We start from the raw sequence: 25289 nt of genomic DNA, 5'->3' as shown, positions 1-25289 counted from the left end.
CCTGATCAACCCTGGCAGGGCCTCCTTAGATGAGGGTGTCTAGTGATAATGGCCAAAACACCCGATGAATCCAAGGCCCACTACTGACGATGTGTCCCAAATTTTAATATGATAATGTAGATCAGATCTCTAATCCCTAAACCTAACCACGAAAGAAAAAATTGGCAGATTAGGTTGGGTAAAAGACTGAAAGTTGAGGTACACAATGATGTGTCCCCCTGGTAAAGTTCTTGGCTGGAAGCAGTGCTTAATCAATGGAAAAAACACAAACTTTGTCCAAAAACCTCTCATGTTTAACTGTTTTCCACTTTTTCTTTGGTCATTTTAGCCTTTTTGGCCAGGGTGAAGGGAGTATCTGCCATCAAACAAGAAGACAGCCGCATGTAGCTATGATGATGTTTGCTAGTTCACCTTACATGCATTAATTTAATAACGTGGTTAGCCTACTCAATGTAAATTACACACGAACAACATTAAGCTCCTCACGCAGAGAAGAACGGCTGCTGCTGCATCATCACCCGTCATCATTTCTGCTACACTGGCAGGGCTAGGGGCCAGGACTCTATTCTTCGGGTTCTTGGGGGATGTTGCTAACTCCCGGTCCGATAACAGGCAACCCACCTGCAGTAGATGTGCTCGGTGTGAGGTCTCGCAGCAAGCTATCAAATACGATGCATTTCTCGGCTTTTAACAAAATGCTATACGTCGCCAGGTGTTTCATCAGATTCGAGGGGTTACCTCCTTTGCACAGCATCACCTTAAAGCACTTGTTGCAGGCTGCTGAGTTTGCATCTTTTGCTGTGAAGTACAGCCAGACTTTTGACCGCTTCGCTTTGGACATTTTTAATCTGCTCTAAAGAACGTACGTACCTGGGCCCGCCTACTACACTTGCAAAGGTAAAATGATTGGCTAGAATCCAAAGTGTACGACATCTCAGGGGAAAAAAAGCACCGAAATAAAGCACCGAAATGTGCGCTGCTTTTCGGTCTGGTTACTACCGTTTATGTCAGAACCGGTGCCATCATGGCACCGGATACCGGTACCCCTCCCTAGTCAGGGATTGTAACATCTAGTCCTTTTACTGAATCAGAATGTGATACGCATGTCTTATTTTTTGCACTTGATATTGAAATGAACTGACTGCACCTGTGTTTGTAAAGAATACAACTGTAAATCACCTGTAAAACTAATCACACCTGTCAGCACTATTTTGGAGATTACCCACAATCCCCAGATCTGGCCCTATGACTCTTGGCTGGCTTGGGAACCACTGAGCCTAAGAATGTGAGGCTGACTACAGATACAAGAGGTCTGAGCAGTTAAAGGTGAAAACCGATGAAGCTGTAAAAAATCTTGACTTTTCTTAAAGTGAAAGAACCTAAAGTAAAAGGCTGAACCTTGATGTTTTTATTTTTAAAGGTTTTAAATAGAATATATGTCTCCACACATGAATCATGTATCTGCACATAAACTCTTTTACAGTGCACATTGATCTCATTCAAACTTCAGATGAAAATCGACCTTGCTGCACTTCGATTGCACAATCTCAGCTTTCATAGTGACGGATTCATAGGCAGCAGTGCTTAATACCTACACACACTTTCTGTAATTCACTTTCCTGAGAGACTTGCCCATCAGTGACACGTGAATGTGGTCATACTGCCACTCCCCCAAAAAAACAAAACAAAACATAGGATAGTGTAGGGAAAGAGCTCAAGGTAGGCGCTGTCTTGCGGTAAATGACAGCTTTTGTAGTTATTTATTGCACTTTTGTGAAGCTGTTTGAATTTTAATTGAATGTGAGCATGAGATTTACATATTCTTGTGATGTTTTCTAAATGTGTAAACACTGAAATGGCACAAAGACGGAGCGATCAACAAACTGAACAGCTCCACATTCATATATGTCCTCTGGACTGGGATATTAATATGTATACTTACATAATGTGCTTAAATGAATAAAGATACATGAGATAAAATAGTCAAGAATCATATCCAAGGTCATGTATACTGCTTAAGGGACACCTCAGGATTCATTAAAACAACACAGATACAAAACTTTAGTTCTGTCATAAATTACTCATAAAAGTGAAAATACATTTTCACCATACAGAAAGCATATTTTGGTATGGTACAGTCATGGATAAGTTTTGGGACAGTAACACTTTTTTGGGTAATCTTGTCTTGGATGGATTGAATCAAAACAATCAGAATGTAAATGAGGTGCAGACTGAGCTTTAATTTAAGACCTTTAACAACAACACTGCACAACTGTGTAGGAATTACTGCCATTATTATGCAAAGCAAGAAAGTTCCAGTATAAGACACGTGCAGTCTGCAGTAAATTGCATGCTATGAATCTTAGTAAATCACTTCGTATGATTCATTTGAATGCTCTCTTCCCCTAAACCTGTGTACACATTTCAGGCACAAAACTGACACTGTGTCCATGTAATGCATCCAGCACTTAACACACTCATGTTGTTCATGGTTTGTAAAGTCATTATGGTACAGATGTAACTGGGCCATAAATTACATATTGTTATAATTACACAAAATGGGTTCTAGACCCCAAACCGTTCCTTTTATACCTGACTTTTCGGACTGCCAAGCCTGTAGTTATGCTCATTATCAGTTAGAGCCCCTCCTCATCCTTTTCCTCTTCTTCTGTGGTGCACCCCTATAAGTTCCGGAGTACCCCTTTGGCCTCTCCCCATATCTACCATTCCCCTGTGGGAGAGGTTGGTGTCATTTCTTTTCCAACACTGTATAACACACATATACTGTATATTTAGCCACCCTGATGTTTCTGATTGTGTGTTTTTAGTGCAGTTATTGTCATCAGTATGCCTGTCTTTGCTAGATGCTATAAATGTGTAGTACTTGTGCGCCACATATGTGTTCTAGGCACCGTCAATGCTAGTATGAATGGATAATTCTTGCTAGCTTGGAAGTTGTTGGGTTGAGCTAACCCTCTTCCTGACTTGGTTGTAGAAGCTGGAGCGAGTTAATTACTTGGAGGTCTTTCTTTCTTTTTACCTTTCATCGTCAGACACAACACAGAAACACACTGGTTACGCAGACAAAACAAATAGGAAATAAATTCCTCTGTTAAAAAAGCAGTTTAGTTATTTATTGTCTGTCGCTGGACTTTTGTGAAGTATTTGTGGTATCAAACTGCTCAGTTCTGTTTTTCCTAGCAGAATGTTTACTTGGAAAGGTCAGTGAAAGGTTTAACAAGAAAAGGCCAAACAAAGTAAAAACTGTCAGAATAGATGCAAAGCAAAACACTGGAAGTGGGGCTTTTTTTATGTCATGATGGTGGGTCAACATCGCTCATTTTTATTGCCTTTAGAGCCCTTTGTGAACTCAACCACCCAAACACTCCAGATACCCACACAGGTGACGTGGGTTAAGTGTCTGATGCCATTATGCATTAGTGATTAGGGCTCAAGGTGAAGATCTTATGTGTGAGTCTAGCTTCTCTCTCTGATGAACAGCAAGCAAATGTCTGGTTCGCTAATTTAACGTTATGATTGTCCCATGCAGCTGAAAATAATCATAGTAAAATACGACAAGAGGAAAAAAGCAGTAATTCAACTCTCAGTGTAGCAACAATGCAAATTGACTATTTCATTAATGTATGAGACATATGGGAGCACATACATCAATAATTTTGGTTTCTTGGTACTTTTGTAAAGTAATAGTTTGAAAGTGTGCTCGTGGTATGAAATAAATAATAAATAGGAAACTACAGCCAGCAGCTCATTAAAGAAATACTTATTTTATATTTTTGTTTCATTAATCAAAAAATACACAGAATATTAAGAAATGCATGAAGTAACCATATCCACCAAGAAGTTTATACTTTGCGTACTGTACGCAGATTTTATAGAAGTACTGTTAATGTTAGTAATTGAGCCTTAGAGGTACCACTCTGTTTGTAGCTTCTCCCCAATCACAGCTGGGACGGCATCAGCCTCTTTGGATGGATATTTCTGTGGCATGTCCACAGGAAGGAAGGATGTCTGTGTTGTTGATACGAGAAAACACATTATGACAGCAAAACATAGCATAATCTAAGATAATTATTGCTCCTATATCAACTGAAAGTACAATATGTATATCAGCCGTAAAAGGTGACCTAAAGCTGTTTGGAAAATTAGAGGTCTTTACACAAAACAGTGACCTCATATGCATCAGTGAAAACAGCTCAGCACCTCCACAGGCTGTATCTGTAAGGCCCTTGGCCTCTGTCTGCACCCCACATGCAAAGACCATAAAGGGCAGCCTTCGCATGGTACATCAGAGCCCCCTTCTGTCTCTCTCTCTCTCTCTCTCTCTCGCTCTCTCTCTCTCACACACACACACACACACACAAACACTGTGACCCCATCCACCACGATTCATCTCCCTGGCACGGTGAAGTGTAAAGGAGATTATTACCGGTGAAGGGCTGAAGATCTACTGCTCTCCTGCCTGCCTTGCAGAGGAAATGGGAAAATATTGCTAATGTTTACAGCTGTGTGGTTGTGTGTGTGTGTGGGTGGAGGAAATCTTGTGTACGCTAGTAATGCCTAAAGCCTGACCAGCATGGCAAAGAAGCTCGGAGGCTTGTTTACCATCTACAAATGTGCTGACTTCAGAGAGTTTTATGTGCAAATGTTTCTACACACGCGGATGCATTTTCAGAACTGTGTGCGTGTGCGTGTGTGTGTGAGACCATGGGTTATCAAATGTAAATGTATTGTTGTACATTAAAAAACACCCAGAGACCAGCTGTTGTTGACTGCTGTACAGTATGTTTCATAAGCAGTGCTTCTCTTCTTCCTCCTCTTTCTTTTTTAATCTATATGGCATTTTCATCTTGGTGTGCAGTGAAAGGGAAGCTGACTAATGTTCCACAATAAATCAATGCCCATTTGTTCATGTTATGTAAATTAAAGGTCAGTGTCATTACTTCCTTATGAACACATATAAAAGATGTAACCACCATCATCCTGTTTGTTTCTGGACTCCACAGTTTGAAGTCTCAATGTCAGCATTTGGCTCCTGTTATGTTGAGTTTTTGGTGCTAGAAGTGACCGTACTTGGATGAAAGGGTGAGGTACTAAGTCATCAGCTAACCCGAGTAAACATAATTAGCAAGCTGCATCTATAAACTATATGGGTGCAATGCACAGACACACATATCTGCTAATCACTGTTACTTGGTTACCAATTAAGTAGCAGACTAATTACTCAGTAAAGCTGAAGAAACAAACTTCTTGGACAGTTGGTGTCTCACAATATGCCATAATGTTTAATAGATATTTACAGATTCTCAAAGGCATCAACAATACAAACATGAGTTTTTAGTTCCAGTTGAGTTTCTCAAATTAGTAAAAAGGAGACAAACAGCAACTGGCTGCAGCTCCTTGTGTCAGGACACCTGTGTGTCCATGCAGCCATACCTCTATCTCCAGTATCCAGATGGATGTTATATAAATATTCACCCACCATAAAGCTGTTAAGAAGGAAGAATTATGCATAGAGACCAAAATCATTTTTGTACTATGCAGCAAACATGTTTATTTTTTACTGTAAGATTGGACCTGTGGAGTTTGGCTTGCTTTTGGAGCCAGCCTCAAGTGGATATCACGCAACTACATTCAGTTCAAAAATCTCTATGACTTAATAATGTCTTATACTTGTTCTTTAATGTTTACTTAATGTTGCTGTTATTTGCAGTTTTTGCATGCACGTTGTACAAAGAAGGATGTGCAGAGGCCCGATTCCTTTTTTTAACCTCTTTCTGACAGTCAGATCAATACTGTGCAGTTTGAAATTGTTTTCAACTACAGAAATAAATATTACACCCCCCTCATAATCAGCAAATAACAAAGGAGTATGATTTATCAGATTTGTGACAGGTACTCACAATGCGTTACATGTCAGCTGAAATAGCTGCTCTGTGAGGCAGGCAAAGCATGTGCATCTTATTTAATAGCAAAGCTAGCATACTGGTGTTTAGCAGGTATAACTATCACAAAATGTCACAGCCTTTAGATATGCATTATCTGGCAAAGATACCGTGCCACCGTGGTTAGCACTGTTGCCGCACAGCAAGAAGGTCCTGAGTTCAATTCCACCATCAGGCCGGGGTCTTTCTGTGTGGAGTTTGCATGTTCTCCCCGTGTTTGCGTGGGTTCCCTCCGGGTACTCCGGCTTCCTCCCACCGTCCAAAGACATGCAGCTTGTGGGGATAGGTTAATTGGATAATCCAAATTGCCACTAGGTGTGAATGTGCGAGTGAATGTGAGTGCGAATGGTTGTCTGTCCCTGTGTGTTGGCCCTGCGACAGATTGGCGACCTGTCCAGGGTGTACCCCGCCTCTCGCCCTAAGACAGCTGGGATAGGCTCCAGCACCCCCCGCGATCCTGAAAGGGATAAGCGGAAGCGAATGGATGGATGGATGGATGGATGGATGGATATCTGGCAAAGCTGATAGCAATGTCAACTTGCAACTTTGTAGAATGGGTTGTTAATGGGTTTTAACTGTTGTTACTTAGGTTATGAAATAGGCATGCAGTTTGTGTTTAAATATGCTGACTGGAAAAAATGTTCTATAAAAACAAAAGTAGACATGTTTAAAGTGAAAGAAAACCAGCCACAGACTTGTGCAGCAGGGTTTTCTAATGGCAACAGACATTTTGGCTCCGTTGCCATTAGTTTTCACTGGCATGCACTAAGAGATCCTGTCTCATTTCCTCTGATCTGCTCTCATTCTCTGTCCACTCTTGTGTGTCTGACATACAATTAGACTGTGGTTGGGCAGTGAAACCAGATCTGACTCAGGCGGATCACTAAACACACGGGTCAGACAGGTTAGCAGAGATGGCACCTGGCTGCTAATGTCAAAGGTCAACCTTTTTATCTCTTTCCTTCCTTCTGTAAGATCAAAAAACCACTTAGTGAAAGATAGCTCTAAAGTTCAGCTGAAACACTCCTGTACAGGTTTAACACTGCCCTTTGATATTGAATCAACTAGGAGTTTTTACTCCAAGTATATAAAAAAAAATATTGAAAAAGAGAACAAAATGAATAAATAGGTTGGTTTTAATTGAAGATAACTTCAAGATCAGCAACACTGTATACTATACTTTAAATCCTAAAAGCCATAAACAGTCAAAAAAGATGTTACAAACTGACACATGGTCTTGTGCAAGTTTCAGATTAGCTGTTTTTTTTTTTTTGAAGAATTTTCATAAAATCTTTTAACCTGATTTGCTTGAAGCAGAGGTGTCAAACTCATTTCACATGGTTCTGTAGTTCAGTCCAGTTTTTTTGTTGTTGTTTTGTTTTAAACTGTAAAGCAGAAGTTATGGAGGTTTTATTAGAGACATGCTTTTTGTAATTTGGCATGATTTGTGAACGTTGAAATTTCTTCAGTACTGAATAGCAGAAATTAGGCTTTCTTGCCAGAGGTCCTTTTTTGGCAGGTTCAGTGAATTTTGGTCAGAGCTAGACGAAACCTGTGGTTTTAGAAACTGCTTTCAGCACCTGAGGGCATGTCTGTGCCGTCAGGTGAACGGGTGGGTCCGTGCTTTGTGTTTACATCTTTTTGAGGAATCTGTCTTTAATCATTTGCTTCTTTAGCTGTTTGGTGGTTGTTGAAATCGTTTTGTGAGCTTTCAGCTGAGATCCTGACGTCTCTATGGATACCACACATGTCTATATTTAAATAACAGATCAGGCGCTACATCACGTTAAACCAGATGTTCTCCCTCTCGCCCCCGGTAGCGGGGGCATTGGGGTTCAACAGGTTAATTGTTTATTGCTTAATTACTTTGTGTAGTATGAATGGCCATAACTGAGGTTTTTATCAGAACGAAAAGCTGTAAAACTTGTGAAAGTACAGTTAAAAGTCCAAAATTTCTGCTTGCGCTTGTTTGTGGTGAGCTACATGCACACATTTCTGCATCTCTGCCATTCAAAGACACTTTTATTTAGTTTATAGGAAATAATATTCAATGCTGAGCTGTAACTTTAATCTTTTTCAAGGAAGGAATTTTTAAAATTTAGTTTTGTTTTCATAAAATGGACTTAATAGTAAGAGGGAAAACACACATGAGATTTAAGGCCTACATTAGTATGAACGTTTTTGTCCTCCACAATGGAAAATGGCTGAAAATAGAAACAGGTATTACTTTATCCAGCTCCTAATTTTATAAATGCTTTCCTCCACTTTGCAGTCTCCACTATCATTAAAATGCAGCCGGATGCTGCTCATTTAACATTTGTGCTCCTTTTGTTGCTTTTTTCTGACATGCTTGCATTTAAATCCAGCTCCCCCGTCTCTCTGTGTACCTGGCCTATACAACTACACTTGCTGTCTTGGAACATCTTCCTTCTTTCACATAATCATCCCAGTCTGCCTTTGCATGTGATTGGCTGCATGGTGTGCCCATCAAAATAAAGTCCCACCACTGCCTGCATGGATTCTCAGCAGGGCTGAAGATTCAGCTCCCACATACTGACAGGCCATTAATAACTGACATATGAAATTATCCCAGCTGGATGTGGCCCACAAGCCGTACGTTTGACACCCTTGGCTTAAAGCTTTAGGATGCTGAAGGATATGAGTGCCTTGAGACCTTAGAGGCTGAAAGTGGGTCTGATATGTTGTTTAGAGCCATTAAGGGTCTTGGACACTGGGAGAGCTTTAATTGATTTGAATACAGAAAACTGAAACAAGCAGAGAGCAGATTTCTGTGGTCAATAAATGCTTTTTAGTTCAAAAAGAGAGAAATGGAGTAAAGAACTTTGTGTAAAATGCACTGTAAATCACATTAGGGCTAAGAAGCTTCTGATATTTCTTTATTATCAAATTAGAAATGTCATTATGAAAGTGCAGCTTACCATCTATAACAAGCCCTGCACAGTCTCTAAAGAGAGTCTATGGAATTTTATCATTAGGGACATGGAAATGAACAATTTTATGTCATCAGCAAATATATATAACTTTGTGTAGCCAAGGGTTATGAGATATAAATACATTGTAGATGGGTTGATTATTATACTGACTTGTTATCTGAACCTTGTTATCTCTGAATATAATAACAGTTAGTTTTTTGTTTAAACAATGCTCAGAGTGTCGACTGACAATGATTCTGGTAACTGGTAACAGCAAATGTCGAGCGCCTGAAAGTCTCATTTTAAAAAAAGAAATTGGTTTTTTTTGTATATATTTATTTGTTAGGTTGAACAAAAGTGGTCCCAATCCAGATCCCTGTGGGATCCCACTTAAAATGACACTGCATTATTAGAATAACAGTGACCATGTTTGATCATTAAATTGAGTCAAACCAGTATTTGAAAGAACTTTTTCCTGCTTGTCATTGGCACTTGTGATTGATTTCAACTCTTCCTGAAAAATCAGGCCTAGCAGCTTTGTTTACTCAGAGTTTCTATATTATTTCAAAAGTTACCTGTAGCTACAATATCAATAATTTGGGACTCAGTAGATTTCCTCTTCCTTCATCCTTCAAAGAACCTCAGGGTTTCCCTTTTGAAAAATGGTACAATATTGGTTGACACAGCTCATGGGGTGTCTGACAGCACAGCAAGGAGGACTTAAGCAAAGAAACCCAAGGCTATTGGCTGAACCTGAACACAGCCAGACACCTGCATGCAGACAGCACAGGAGTAAAATAAAAGTACTACCTTCATGTTTTCTGTTTGTAAATGCATCAAGTCTGGGTGTATTTAAAACAATTAAAGTGGCCCCTACTCATAATTAGTGGTGCATCGCTACAGTATCCTCTCATGTGTTATCATGTCTTACATCTATTTAGAAAAGATCCATAACAGCCTATTAGAGTAATGCTCTCCAACACTAATTATCTGAGCCATCAGCCATCAAAGTTCTACTTTGTCAGTTCCAACACTCATTAAGTGTCTTTAATTAACAATCACCTTTTAATAGACAACACATGCAATGTCAAAATGTGTTGCTGCAAGCATGTGTTTAAAAAAGATTGAGGCCACACTCAACAGCGAGGATCTTTTTACTTTAATTAGTGTCTATAATAGGAAAGGCCTGATGGGACAGTAGAGAAATACAAGACGAAATGGGAATAGGTCACCTTGCTCTTTTCAACTATTCTATGTCAGTCTGACATTGTCTGTTTTTATTTTTACATTTTTATAGGTAAAAGCCACACGTGAAAAGCAAAACAAAACATGTTGTTCCTCAAACTGTGAGAGACAGAGCCAGTGCTTTGAGGCATGTGAAAAATCCAGGTGAATTCAAATTAATCTTCTGATTTATGAAGGGAAATTAAACTAAGTTAAGATGGAGTTGCAGATGTTATCAAGCTGTTCATTTTTTTAAAAAATCAGCTTGGATTTTTTTTATTGTTGTTAATCATTCATACAGATTTTGGGGTTGTGGAGTTTAATGGAGATGCTATAAACAGTTTGAAAAACAGACAGAAAAAATAACAATAAGAAAGCAGAAAATGATGCCTTTTCCTGTGATACAGATCAGTCACACTGTCCTGAAAGTGCAAATGGAAACTGCAAACAGTAATCCATCTCATTACTTATTAATAAGCTTTTGAAAGCAATTAAACTCTTTGTCAAAGCCCATCAAATCTTTGTCTCAAATCTTGTGCTGTTTTCTACAATATTGAAAACAAACTTTACTGAGCTGTCAGTGTTTAGGTTAGGAAGCTGAAGTTATATTTGTCTGTGTCAGGCTTCCTGGGTCGTTCACACAGTGTTTTCAGTTTTGGACCTTTTGCCATTGTTTAGTGACCCCATACCTGCTTCCTGTTTTATTGTGTTAGTCTCTTGTCAGTGTGCATTATGTTTAATTTTACTTCCTCTGTCCCATTGATTAGATTCAGTTGTTTGCAGTCCTCTTCATTATCAAGTTATTTAAGCACTCAGTTTCTCTCAGTTCCTTGTCTCGTTATCGTCAACTCCTCTCCTGTTTCCCGTCATTCAGTCATTTATGTTTAGCCTCTCAGTTTAGTCAATAAAGTCGGGCACTTTTTCAGCAGTCCTGCATTTGGGTCCTCTCCTTCCATTCAGCACACACCAGTACGTGACAGACTAACAGTGGCCTGTCAGCATAGGTAATCACTACTGTTAAATTGGATGACTTTCTACTAGATACTGTTTCACTGCTCGAAAGGTGTTCAAGCACAGTGGCCATAATGCACCAAACCCGTCATCTCCAGAGCACTTAAGGTTAGCTGTGGTGTAAAGATGTAAAATAATTATAGAACAAGCAATTTTATAATCAAAGTGTTTTTATTGAGTTTTCGTAGAACAAGCAATTTTATATTCTCATAACTATTTGTGTTAACCTCTTTAAAATATCATTGACGCAATTTCCTCAAGCCAAACCAGTCGTGTCATACGGCTGCGTCTCCCTGACTCTAGTCTGCTACGGTTTCTGTCCTGTTAGGAGGAAGTTTCTCCTTCCCACTGTCACTAGGTGCTTGCTCATAATTATTGTAGATCTTTACCCTACAATATAAAGTGCCGTGAGATGACTGTTGTTGTAATTTGGTGCTATTCAGTTCAATTTTATGTACACAGCGCCAAATCACAGCGCAGTTGAGTTATGCCAGGAAGTCAAGTATTCTGATATGAGGCTTTGTTTTTCAGAGGAGCCACAGTATCCAGAGTCGTATGCAGCGAAGATGTAAAAGTAGAAGTTCTCAGGAAGCAAGAAGCAAGGCATTAGTGAGGAAATAAAGATGACTGATGGCACAGAGAGACTGATTTTTTATTCATACCAAAATCTTATTAATTTCCCCCAAATTATATGATCATGATGTTTAATTCCTTGTATGGACCTGCAACTGTGTGTCTGTGTTTGGGGGGGAGTGAGTCCTGAATATGCTGCTGTGTATAAAAGGAGTAAGAGTAATCGATTATATGTCAGGCATCTTGAAAATACAACACAAAAGTCAGCTTTTATTGACTCGTCCAGAATAAAACATTGTAAATGGAGGGATTTGCTATATGATGATATGAAAGGTACTAGCAGAAATGATTTTACTGGCTGAAAAAAATTGGGGTTGTGCTTTTTTTTTTTTTGAATAAAAAATCTATATACTTATAATTTGAAACATAACAAAATGGACTGTACAATTTTGGAGTTTTGGCTTGAAACTGTTACCCAGTTTTGCTCGTCTACAGGGCTTTGTGATGGTCACAAGATGGAAAACTATGAATATATTCATTAACACAGTTATTCAGTCAGCCAATTAGAGAAGCTCACCTGCAGCTCATTACATGCAAAACTATCCCAGAGGGATCCACAGGTACCTAAAACTCATAATACAGAAATGGGTATGTCTAATATCTGGCAGCTTGTATTTGTTGCCCATCTGCCTTCCGTGTGGTATCTCTTGATAGGTACACTATCTTTGTTACTGACAGAAATTATGGACAAGTTGCACTACACTGGAAATATCATTTAATCCTGCCATTGAAAGTAGGATTGCATGGAAAAAGTGCCAGTAATAAAGTAAATTAAAGGCTTCTGCTAGAAAAGGTGGTAACCCTGTCCACTTAGCAGCTCAGAGGGAGTGAGGATGGAGCAGTTTAATGTCGATGTGTTTAATGTGTGACCACATCACAATTAACATTCATATACAGTAAAAATGATCTAAGCCACCCTAGTCCATAATCAGTAGGCATAAGTAGATGGATATCCTCTAAACAGGTTAAGTTGTAAAACATTTGATTACTAAAGCAGGCTAAAAATGGCTCAGCTGTGACAGACCAGTTTTCAGTGAACTGGAATATTTTTGTCTATAAAGCTACAATTTAAAATAAGAGAGAAAAAGAATCTCTTCTATTTGATGTTGTGCTATTCTCCCAGGACAGACTCAAGGGTGCTATGTTAATTTAACAGAGCTCCACCTACAGAGGTAATTTTCCAGGAAGCAATATGACCACCAACAGAACTAATAATACCTCTACATAATTACCAGCCATGACATAATGTGTCCATGTCTAATAGCTAATATATCCGGTAGTATATTAACACCACTTCCAGTGGGGGCCTTCACTCACTGATGCAGACACAGCGTGGGCTCATCTTCTTTCCTCCAACTGAGACCCTGGTTCAGCCTCGTGTAATGACCAGATTGCCATTACCACTCCATTACGATGCCCTTTTATTACCCATTCAGCACCTTGACCAGCACGGTAGTCACCTGTAACGCGATGACAGTTCTCCATCTCCTTCTCCATCTGGCTCTCGCTTTTGTCTCTGTGTTGCTCTCCTTCCAGTTAACTTGCTGATGCTGATTGACTCTGTAATGCACTGGAAATATCCTGGGTGGCCATTGGGAGCAAATTGCTTTGTGTAGTGTTGCTATAGGGCCCAAACTAACTGGACTCGAGTTGCAAGCTAGGCCTCTGCAGTGAGGGGGAAAAATAATGACACAGGCTGCTAATGGGCCTCGTTGTTAGGTTCCAGTTTTTGCTGCTGCAGCACAGAGCTGTGGTAGGATGCTATAATGTGAGCAGTAATATATGATGAATCCCCCTGGCAGAAAACTGCCCTTTAAGTAAAATCACTTCTCCACCATCAGGATACTTTCCCGGGAAGTGAATGGGGTCCGTATTGATCAGAGGAACATTACTTTGGTTGAAAATTCTTGTTGTGACATAGCTAAGTTATGGTTAGTATGGTTTCTATACGGGTTTAGTTTGAAGTTGTTCTGTTATTTTCTTCCCATGCCTTCTGTATTACTCTCTCTGTCATAAGGTTTACTGATGCCTTTCATGAGAGCCTTTGTCTTCTTGTGGTTGCTTCCTGTTTTACTTTAAGGCAGGGGTCCCTAACTCCAGGCCTCGAGGGCCGGTGTCCTGCAGTTTTTAGATGTGTCTGTGATTCAGCTGATTCAAATGGCTAAATTACCTCCTCAACATGTCTTGCAGTTCTTCAGAGACCTGGTAACTAATCATTTGATCCAGGTGTGTTGACCCAGGGTGAGATCTAAAACCTGCAGGACACCGGCCCTCGAGGCCTGGAGTTGGGGACCCCTGCTTTAAGGGTTTTCTCACTTGTTTTGGTTTTACTTCCTAATTTTGTTCCTCTCTGTTTGCTCCACAATCATTTATTTTAGCTTTTAACATTGTGTGTGTGTGTGTGTGTGTGTGTGTGTGTGTGTGTGTGTGTGTGTGTGTGTGTGTGTGTGTGTGTGTGTGTGTGTGTGTGTGTGTATAGACTTGACTTTCACTTTGTCAGATCATCTGTTTTCCCTCCCATGAGTCTCTTCTACCTCATCTCTTAATTGCCCCTTGGGGATAAATAAAGTCTGTCTGATTCTGATTCTGGAAATAGAGTCCAGTTCCTTGTACGTGTTGTCACAAACCTGGGTCTGTTGACCCAGCATTTTGAGTTTTAGTTTATTTTGATGTTTAATTTATTTTCTAAGGTTTTCTGAGTTCATTTCTACCAGGACTAGGTCTTCAACCCCTGTGTTAAGTCTCCCTTGCCCTTCATGTGTTTCATGTCTGCGTGTCTTGTGTTGTCAAGTTCTTGTTGTCATGTCTGCGTCTCATTATGTTTCCTGTTTTATTTTGGAGAGGTCTTGTGTTCCTATGTTCAATGTGTTTAATTTTACTCTCCCCCTGTGATGTTGTTATGTTCATTCATGTGTTTCCACTTCTCCTGCTCACCTCATGTGTGCATTTAGTCTGTCAAACATTAAAGGTTTTTTCATGTTTTAATCTTAGTTCACCCAGTTTAGGTTATTGTTTAGTTTCATCTTTGCCTTTTGTTTTGTACATTTTTTGTCAGCCTTAATAAATGGCTTGTTTTTGTCACGCTCAAGTTTTGTTTTGTCTCTTTACGTGTTGCTCATGGGTCTGCCTCCTCACTCCACACAGTCAGCTTTGCAGTCAGACTGTGACATGTGTACACAGATTTGGTCAGTAAAGCTGATTCTGGTTCTGATACCAGTTTACCAGTTTGTGTTTTTCACTTTTCTTTCCATTGTTTGTTGGACTTTAGTTTATCAGCTTTTCAATAACATTCACTTTTACTTCAGTTTCAGATGTTTTTGTCTTTGTTGGTCCACCTTCAGTCCAAATCTTGACTAAATGTAAAAAAAAAAAGAAAAAAGGAAAACCCAAATCACTCCAAATGTATCTGCAATTATAAGTTTATTGTAAGACAATGGTGGCAAAATATTATTGAGGAGCAGATTCACTCTAGAAATTAAAAACAATCATCCATCTCCATGTTTCCTGTCTTCCTGTTTACGTGCCCGTCTAATAAAGGTAAAATAGAGAAGCTTTTAAAAAAGTGATGACCGTTGTGGATGATTCATAAATCAAACTGTTCACACAGCTGGGCGTCTCAGTATGAGCACTCTACAACTTAATTAAAAACAACCATGTGATACATTTACTCAACAGTTGACTTTTTCTGAAGACACCAGAGTGCTTCTGTTTGCATATGTTAATATCATTATATTATCATCATCTACTAGCTTACAGTCCAGGGATGCACCAATTAAGAATTTCAGGGCTGATACTGTTTACAGTTTGTTTCAATGATGTTAACTCGTTTCTTTCTTTTGTTCTCCACACTTGGTGCCAAAGAAGAACCTTTCATTATGAATAATTAAATAACATTCACTACATTGCCAAAAGTATTCAGTCACACATCCAAATTAGAGGTCTGCATTCCCGCGGCTGTCCCGCGGGAGCCGCGGGACCCGACCAGATTTCTTGCGGCGCGGGAATAAATTTCCAAATAAAATGCGGTAGCGGTCGGTAACTCTGGTGTAATTTGAACGGGAGCGGGCGGTCTGAAAATATAGCGTTCCCGACATTTTTTCGGAACAGCATATCTGTGATTTCCTCATTCTAATTGAGCACTGGTACAGCCAGTGCTCACGCCTGTTACACGCACTGAGCGCATGGATCAGTGCTTTTTGCAGTAGGCCACAATGCTGTATTCGTTTTTATTTATTTTATTTTTGCAACACGTTTTCCATGTTAAAAGATAAATGTTGCATGTTGACAGATAAATGCATCTTGTTTAAGAAAAATAAATACAATCATTGCACAACCTGCAGTTTTATCTGTTATCTCTATTTTTTGGTGGTACCCCATTTAAATGTGAGATTTTGGAAACCAGATCTAAATTTAGTGGGAACGGTCGGGTCGGGTAGAAAATTATTCTAAGCGGGCAGCGGGTGAACAAAGACTGAATATACAGCGGGAGCGGTCGGGTGCGGTACAAAACCTTGCGGGAGCGGGCGGGAGCGGGACTAAAAAAACATTCCCGCGCAGACCTCTAATCCAAATCACTGACTCGTGAAAAAAAATTATGAAAGTGAATTGCAGATGCGAGAACCACAAACTAACACCAGCCACTGTAATATGTTCAAAAAGGTGAATCTCAACCGTCAATGTTAGGTTGATAAATCGATTAATGCCGATATATATAAAATCTACACATAATAAAGTGCTAATATTTTCTGCATGTCACATTTTACTACTAATATTTATAAAGCCGGAGCTGTAGGAGAAACCAACATGTGACCAAAATCTCTACTCCTCTGCAGCGCAAAAGAGCAATGTTATGCAGTCTTCCAGCATAATGAATACCTCTCACATCCCACTTAGTATGAGTGCTTTTAAGTTTGAGGTTAATTTTCAGTTAAACTTCTAGGAGTGATTCTGAAATGCTTAATAGGCAAAAGCTCAAGTGTTTTTTTAGCAGTCTGAGGTGACACTGAATGCTAAATGACTTTCATTTTAATGTGACCATCAGTTACGCTGACTTAAACGGCTTTTAAGATTGTTCTTTTTTGGTCTTTAATACTGTTGACTCAGTGAAATGGAGTTTGTATTACGTGTCATTGGTTAAATGGTTTGATCTTTGTCTTTCTTTCTCTTGTGCCAGGTTGCAAATGATGCAGAGAAGGATGTCAGAGATAAAAGCCAGCAAGTACAGAAGACACCTTAGAAGTCCATCAGTGTGTGTGTGTGTGAGTGTGTGTGTGTGTGTGGTAATTTTTAAAAGCAAAGCTGTTTTACTCTCTGCCAAAAAGACACTGTCAGATTAACTGTATCTTTTTATGTACTTGCCCCATATTTTAATTGGATATGGGTCAGCGTGGCTCTTTTTATGCACTGTTCTCATTACATTTTTGGGTCACTCCGTTTTTTACTCTGGGAACCTTGTAAATAAATCATAAATGTCCTTGATCTGCCGCAGAGTGCTTGTCAGCTGTTAATATGTGTATAATATTCATGTTGAATTATGTGGTGAGCTACAACGGCTGCATGTGGTAACCGCACACAAACATCACTTTGGCCATATCCTGTACGTGTTGTCGCTGAGTGTCTCTCTTTAAATGAGTTGGACTTGGCAACCTGCACCGCTGTGCCAGCCTGGTCCCAGCGAGGCAAGCGGAAAAGGGCAGGGGGGGAAGGGGGCTGACTCTGCAGGGATGTGGCCAGGAATAGAAGTGGTCAGATGGGGCAGTATTGATCAGCAGGAGGGGTCGGAGGATCAGCTGATGAAAACCGCAGACTGGACAGAGTGAAGTATGTATCTTATAACACTGGACAAATACTATACTGTAGATACACAGTGAACAGACTGCGATATCATATCCTTGATGACTGATTGCAAACTAATAATGTTTGCTCTCATTGATATTGCTTAAAAATTGCTGCAGTGATTGCTGATGAGATCAGGGATCTCAGGGAATTCGAAAGCCTCATCTATAAAAAAAATACATTGAAATTGCATTCTGGTCGTGAACAGAGAAACTAGGAGGTCTGAAAGGTGTTTTGCTACTAAGAGGTTTCTGTACATGTAAACACCCAACCTGCTGCTTATCCAGGTTTGAGTTTCAGCCATCTCTTCCAAATTAACCGGGGCTTTCCCAAACCAACTGAGAGACACAATCTCTCCAGCAAGTCCTGGGTCTGCTCTAGGGCCACGTTGTACTAGGACATGCCTAAAACACTCTCCCTCCGGAGCCTCTGGTGTCTCACAGGCTAACCAACCCTTTATATGACTCATTATTCAACTCAAAGTCCCTAATGAATACAACTGAAGCTGTGCTGGAGGAAGCAATTGAACATCTTGTGAACTGGAGTGTCTGACAGAAGTTCCCAGCACACCCTAACTAAATGCTTGGGTACAGGGGATCTAGTTGATAGCTCAGCTGCTCAACCAGCAATTAAACCCATCAGGTAGATGTCTGCTTAGGAAGTAGATTAATATTCTGTTAAACATCTATAGAAATTTCAACCAAAGTTCAGCCTGAACTTTACAAAAATGATGGTTTGAGGCACCTGAGCATTACCTTTCACACATAAATTCCTACTTGTGCCTCTCACCTGGTCATATTTTAATGTGGGACTACAGTCTTCCATAAATTGTGTGAAGGTAAGGCTTTAGCGGTATAAATGCTACTGGATGTTTTCTTCTTTTGGATTCTGTCTTCAGTAAACTGTTGGTACTGGAGTATTCAGCTTCACTGGTCAGGGAGGAGCTGACACTCAGAGAGACAATCTGACAGTTTCTTCTGCAGTTCTTTGTTTGCTTCACAGTTTTCCCATCTGCAATCACTCCATCTTCTCCTCCGTCTCCCCTCTCGGTCGCTGTGTTTCAGAGGCACTGAGCAGGCGGGCATCTTTGCTTTTTCGTTATTTAGCGCCCGAGGACTCTGACAGAGGACAGTGATCCTGCAGTCCTGTTCTGACAGCTCTGCTATTGTTCTCTCTGCAGCATTTCTGTCTTCTCCATTTTCCCTGTTGTTTTTAAAGAAACAAGTTGTTTGACTGAACATAAACTATGACCTTTTTGGCTTGTTTTTATTTTAATCTTTGTATAGTTCTCATATTGGCCTCTTCTCCAGAGTTACATATCTTGCTGCATATGAGTTTCTGACTCCACTTAGTTTTTAAGTTCAGTCTTAACCATTATTTGATATCCCGTACGTCACCAACATGATGTCACACACTGCTTTTTAACTACAGATTTTGCTTGCCTTCATGCAGGAAGCCTTAAAGACATAAAGCACTTGGGTGACCTTTAATTTCCTGCTTTTAAATTAAGATTAAACTAAAGTTATTGAACTTGGCCCTAAAAATCTTAGAAATGTGGTATCTAGCTAGATGCTTACTCTGAATGGCATTACTCTGGATTCGAGTAACGCTGGGAGGAATCTGTATTTTTGGTTCCTGGGGTATTTTAAAGTAGAATGTTACGCCACAATCGGCCTAGTCTGCTGGGAGCTTCCTGTTGAAAGGGAGTTTTTCCTTTCCACTGTTGCCAAGGGGGTGTCTGATCGTTGGGGTGTTCTCTGGTTTTCTTATTGTAGGACATTTACCTTACAACATAAAGCACCTTGATGCAACTGTTGTTTTCATTTAGTGCTGCATAAATAAAATTGTATGGCATTTTTTGAAGCAACATTTTATCAAATGTCAAAGAAAAAATAGACTTTATTCATATGGTTCTATGGTTACAATGTACATATATGCAGTGGCTTGCAAAAGTATTCGGCCCCCTTGAACTTTTCCACATTTTGTCACATTACAGCCACAAACATGAATCAATTTTATTGGAATTCCACGTGAAAGACCAACACAAAGTGGTGCACACGTGAGAAGTGGAACGAAAATCATACATGATTCCAAACATTTTTTACAAATAAATAACTGCAAAGTGGGGTCTGTGTAATTATTCAGGCCCCTGAGTCAATACTTTGTAGAACCACCTCTTTTAGGGTCTGTCTCTACCAGCTTTGCACATCTACAGACTGAAATCTTTGCCCATTCTTCTTTGCAAAACAGCTCCAGCTCAGTCAGATTAGATGGACAGCGTTTGTGAACAGCAGTTTTCAGATCTTGCCACAGCGATCTCAAGTGGCCATTAGAGGAACTGGAGGTTTTAGCACATCCACACTGGTTTAATTTTTCAACCACTGAGGTCAGGAGAAAATACAGACGATAAAGCAATGGACCGTAATCATCAGTGGAGAGAGGAGTTCCTCTCTTTTTCAAGCCTACACAGCAAAAGGAGGAACTGTCTTTAAAAGCCTGGAACAAGAATAAAAGGAAGTGCTAAAGAGTCAAACTGTTGAAGGCACGACCAGGATAAATGAGTGCAGGCTTTGCTGCAGCATTTCAGCAGAACTGCAGCAAAGCCAAACAAAAATGAGATGGAGGTGAAGGCTGTGGTTTTCTGAAAGAGAAAAGTTCAGCTCTCCTTTGTGTGGAGTCATCAGAGATAGAAAGTGAGTGTCTGCGGTGAAGTCTGCAGCAGGCTGACAAATTTCTTTACAGCTGTGAAGAAAATCAAATCCACCAGAATGTGAAATACAGAAGGTATGTTGTATTTAATGACATTTCTTTTTCACAGATATTTATTTCAGTGACTAAATGGTTTTTTTAGCATTTCCTAGAACAATCTCTAATAAAATACCGTACATGCAGCTAGTTATAACAACAAATCAACAGAGAGAGGTAACATCCTTCAAAAAGTCTTATATAACAGTGCCGCAGATGCAGAATGGCCTTTTGTTGTCAAGATGGAGGCCGTGTCTGACTGTTTGTGTCTTTATTTAAACTTTAAAACTGCCAGAAGGACTGAAACTTGTCTTTGTTTCTACCTTTTGTTTTTGTAACGAGCTTTTAATAAATGCCTCTGTCATGTGTTTCATTTTTCATAGAAATAGCCTTGTTTGTGAAATCATTAGAAAGATTTCTAAATAATTCTCTCTCAATGAAACAAATCATGGATTCACACACTGGCAATTTTGGAAATATTGTGATTCAAATTCAAATTCAAATTTTATTTGTCACACACACACACAACCATACACAGTATGACATGCTTGTAGCTGTACAATGCCCGACCATTAAATGACAGAAGAAAAGTTTTACAATATTTACAATTTACTACAAAAATTTACAAATTAACTTAGGAATTTACAGTAAAGAATGTGATAACAAAGTATTGGGATAGCACGGGAAAAATTGTGCACATGGAAGTAATTTGAAAGGCACCAAATGAAGATGTAAACATATTTTGGAAATTTCTGGTGAAATTACAGGCTGCGTGTTTATCTTCTTTAAATTAGGTGACTGGTTTATAAAGGATTTTGCTAAAATTCAGTCTAATACATGTAATCTGGTTATTCTTGTTGATCAGGCTGCTCTTCACAAATGAATCACTTGTAGGTCAATCAGTGCTCGTATGACAAAAGGCTGCTGGGTGCCACCAGTGGGTGAGATTTTCTAGTTTTTCATTTCATGTTCATGTTGGTGACGAAACATGTGGTTGGTGTGCACCTCTTTGCCTCAAGCCTCCTGCTTTAATCTAGCCACTATTGGCCAATTTGAACACCAGCACAAGTGTATCAACAGACATTTTATACATCTGATCATCAGCGACTGAAATCCGAGTCTCACACAGTCACCTCTGTGTAGTACAAGGCTTAACATCCAGACCTTTTATCATGTGTAGATGAATAAGACTCCCTTGTTTTTCTTTGTTTCACTGAGAGGTATTCCTTGATATGCTGGTGTCTGTGTAAGCATCACACTGTCACTGATACTTTGTGCAGAATCACAGAAATGGGAAACAACAATTTTTGTGATCCAAAACAATATTTAATTCCTTCAGATGAACGACTTCCAGCAGAAAGAAGAGATGAATTGCTTCCAGTCACTTTTATCCCGAAGGTTTCACCCAGCTGATTTCTCACTACTCGGTTTAACCATCAAACAGTGTTTCATGTGGTCCCCAGCTCTTCAAGAGCTGGAAGTCTACAGCCATTAAATATTAACTGTCTGTGTCTCCCTCCTGGAGCAGCTACTGTATACCTGCACCTTGTGGTGCTTTTCAGCTGGATGGAGATAAAAGAGGTCAAGACAGAAATCATATACAGAGCTGCACAAAAGACGGACATAAAGAACACACCCCCTGCGCCTTCCTGGTTGAGGGAAACACCGTGTGTTCAAGCAGATGAGAATCTGTCTGCATTAGAGTGAAGTGCAGGAATTCTTTACTGGAAACTAAAGAGCTCTATCTACATTTGTCCAGCTCTGTGTCCTCTCTGTGCCGGCCTCTCACCTCTGCAGAACCTCTGTTAACCTCTTTAAGTGTAATGTGAGGGTTCAATCTGTGCGTCAAAGAAAAATATCCTCAAAGTTGTCAAGGACAATCCAAAATCAGAAATCAATGTGCTGAAATTATGTCTAATTTCCAGAAGAGGAGAGAGATCCTTTCTTAACTGTCATGGCCCTGGATATCCCAGTGGATTCTCCTGTTTTCTCTCCCCCGTTTGAGTGAGCCCACGATCAACACCACACACACTCAACTGATCCTGAGTCTATTCACCTGTTGCTCATCACCCACCTGCAACAGATGAACAATCACAGCCCTTTTTAAGGCACAAATGGACAGCCATTCATCGCTGGAACGTTGACCTACATCGTCAGTGAAACCCTGGCTCCTCTCTAGTTGACGTCTCGTGCTTTTCCCTGCAGCTTCCCTCAGTGACTGTTCGTTTTCCTTGCGTGCAGGTGGTTGTCCCGTTCGTTGTGTCCCTGGAGTGTGGTGAGAGAGAGAGTTTCCCCCTCCAACCGTGAGCGTGTACGTGGATGTTGAGGATTGGATGTTTGGACTCGCTATAACCTGGATCTTCCCCCAGATTAACCCTGTTCATCTGTGTGCCCTGTGGTTACCTCTTGTCTGTAAATAAACATTCTAAACGTCTCCAGCGAGCACCGCCTCTGAGTCTGCGTACCTCCATCTGATGTGACATTAACAGATATAAATCCCAACACTAGCTTGGATATCAAAATACTAAAATGCATCACTTGTCACAACATATCATGAGTCTTTTGAGCATTTTCTAATCCAATGCCGCATCAACACATTAACATTTTTCCAGCTACCTCCAATTACATGAATGTTTATATCTACTACAGGATATAAACATATGTAAGGGAAGCAGTATCCTTGTAATGAATCTGCACCAAGTGGCAACCAGTGAGGTTGAACAATGAAGCCAACTCCTAAATACCAGAGCCTCCAGTTTCTCTAATGGTCACTGTGGTATCATCCACTGGTTTGTTAAGTCCTATCTGACTTCCAGGACTAAAAAAAATATCAGAAAATTACAAAAACTACCACAAAAAGTGTCCTCAGCTTCAGTCACTGAAGAGAGGCCTACTGGCAGCAGAGCAGCTGGTTTTGCAAAGGAAAATAAAATTGCAATGTTAGAAAAATGTCAAGAGGTTAAACACACAATACAGGCTGAGCGTAACAAATCAGCAGTAACAGGAAAACAGGGTACAGTAATTCAGTTTTAAAAGCACTGCATGAATGTTTGCGCACAGGAAAAGAACTTTATTTATAAAGTTTAGCCTGTTTGAAACCAGAAAGGTCAACAACAGAGTATAACACTCATTTAGAGTCGGGGGAATCTGATTTAGATCTGCAAAGACAGTTGTAGTTTTTATGCCGTCAGTTGCACTTACTGGTGGTGTTTAACACTCTGAGAGCAAGTAAATAATAAATATAAAAATATAGTTCAAACAGACACTTGGTCTACATGAAAATTTGAGATAAGACCCAGAAGTATAAAGACTTAACACACCATTAGACCTTAAATCCTCCTATAGTCCGTCCACTCGAGGTCCGAGGGATCTTCAAGGAATGGTGGTGATATTTTCAAGAAAACTGATGAGTACGCTGTGATGTACCCCAGTAAACATCCGGGAAACTAAGGTTAACCCAGAACTTACACGGTTAAGCCCAAATCTGGTTTTTCTAAAAAGTTTTATTACAGTTTAATACAGAAGTTAAATGTATTGCTGTATCAAATATTTTAAATGAGGATGTGAGAAGGTTTCAGCTTTAGTGAGTGATTTTGTCTGTTTGTCTGTAAACTGTAACCAGCTTGAAGGTTTCTGTGTCAGTGTGATTCACCACTACAGTACATGGAGCCACTTTGCTTGCATTAGCTGGTAACTTAGTACTCAACCTTTTCATCTAAAAATGGTCACTATCGGCTCCAAAAAACCCCAAAACAAACCAACAAAAACAAGATGCTGATATCCCGAATGCCTTTTAAGATGATCATGTTGCAAAACCTGCACAACTTAACACTATTAATGAATGTAAAATTTTTTATTAATCCTTTATTTATCCAGGTAAAAAATCTCATTTCCAAGAGATACCTGGCATCATGGCAACAAAAGTCACATACCACATAGGTATATAACATTTAAAACAAGCACATTTCTGACATATTGTATTTTCCACTCTCTGTTTTTTTACTTTGTTTTCAGCCCCATCAACCCAGAAGAGAAACTTCCGACTCCTTCTGCTTTACTCCCTCTATCTTTGATGCTTATTGGGGCGACTGTGGTGCAGGAGGTTGGGAAGTGCATCTGTAACCGGAAGGTCGCCGGTTCGATCCCCTGGCTCTCTGTCCTGGTCATTGTGTCCTTGGGCAAGGCACTTCACCTACCGCCTACTGGTGATGGCCAGAGGGGCCGATGGCGCGATATGGCAGCCTCGCTTCTGTCAGTCTGCCCCAGGGCAGCCGTGGCTACAACTGTAGCTGCCTCCACCAGTGTGTGAATGTGAGAGTGAATGAATAATGGAATTGTAAAGCGCTTCGAGGGTCTCGAAAAAGCGCTATATAAATGCAATCCATTATTATTGTGTTGTGTTTACACTGTGTGTTTGTTCATAGCTGCCTGGTTTGGCTGTGGAGGTTTCAGTTGTGAAAGTGGATCTGAAAAGTAAATTTGTGAACTGTAGAGCTCTTCTCTGCTTTGTCTACCAGCAGAAAAAGAACACGCTTAACCACCCATGTCTCAGCACCACTCAGTCTCTTCATTATGTGAGCATGGTCAATACTAGGATTCTGGATATTGACTCACCTAAATTTTAAAGCAGTACTCATTAGCGCTATTGATGACAAATTGGATTTTCCTGCTATGACATGGCAAAATGTTTATAAGCTGTATAACAGATGCTTCTTGGGCAGAAGCAGAGAGCAGGGCAGGATTTTACTGACATATTAAAGTTTGATTCAAATGATTTTTGTCCAGGTTTAATATTTAAAAACCTCCCTTCAGTTATATCATTCCTCCCTTACTTGATGCATTACTTTTTAATACGATAACGCTTGACTCATTTCTCCAAATTGTAACACTCAGCTATCAAAAACCTTTTCGCTGCCAAGGCCAGTAGAAGACAAACTTTGTTGTG

General features: G+C 39.9%; 1 protein-coding gene across 5 annotated transcripts in view; it reads left to right on the top strand.

Moving 5' to 3' along the window:
• The window catches only part of LOC113023615 (endonuclease V), a 69637-nt gene extending 52395 nt beyond the window's left edge, over positions 1–17242 (top strand). For 4 of the 5 annotated variants that reach the window (XR_013909591.1, XM_026169803.2, XM_080302660.1 and 1 more), the window contains one exon: positions 16938–17242. The gene's annotated coding sequence lies outside the window, so the exon portion shown is untranslated. Of the gene's footprint in view, positions 1–11662; positions 11685–16937 lie in introns of those variants that run through there. The other variant, XM_080302663.1, reaches the window with a different exon arrangement.
• The last annotated feature ends 8047 nt before the right edge of the window (positions 17243–25289 follow it).

This window comes from Astatotilapia calliptera, chromosome 6 (genome assembly GCF_964374335.1).
Source record: "Astatotilapia calliptera chromosome 6, fAstCal68.1, whole genome shotgun sequence".
Taxonomy (NCBI): Eukaryota; Metazoa; Chordata; class Actinopteri; order Cichliformes; family Cichlidae; genus Astatotilapia; species Astatotilapia calliptera.
This window is presented reverse-complemented; position numbering and strand designations above follow the sequence as displayed.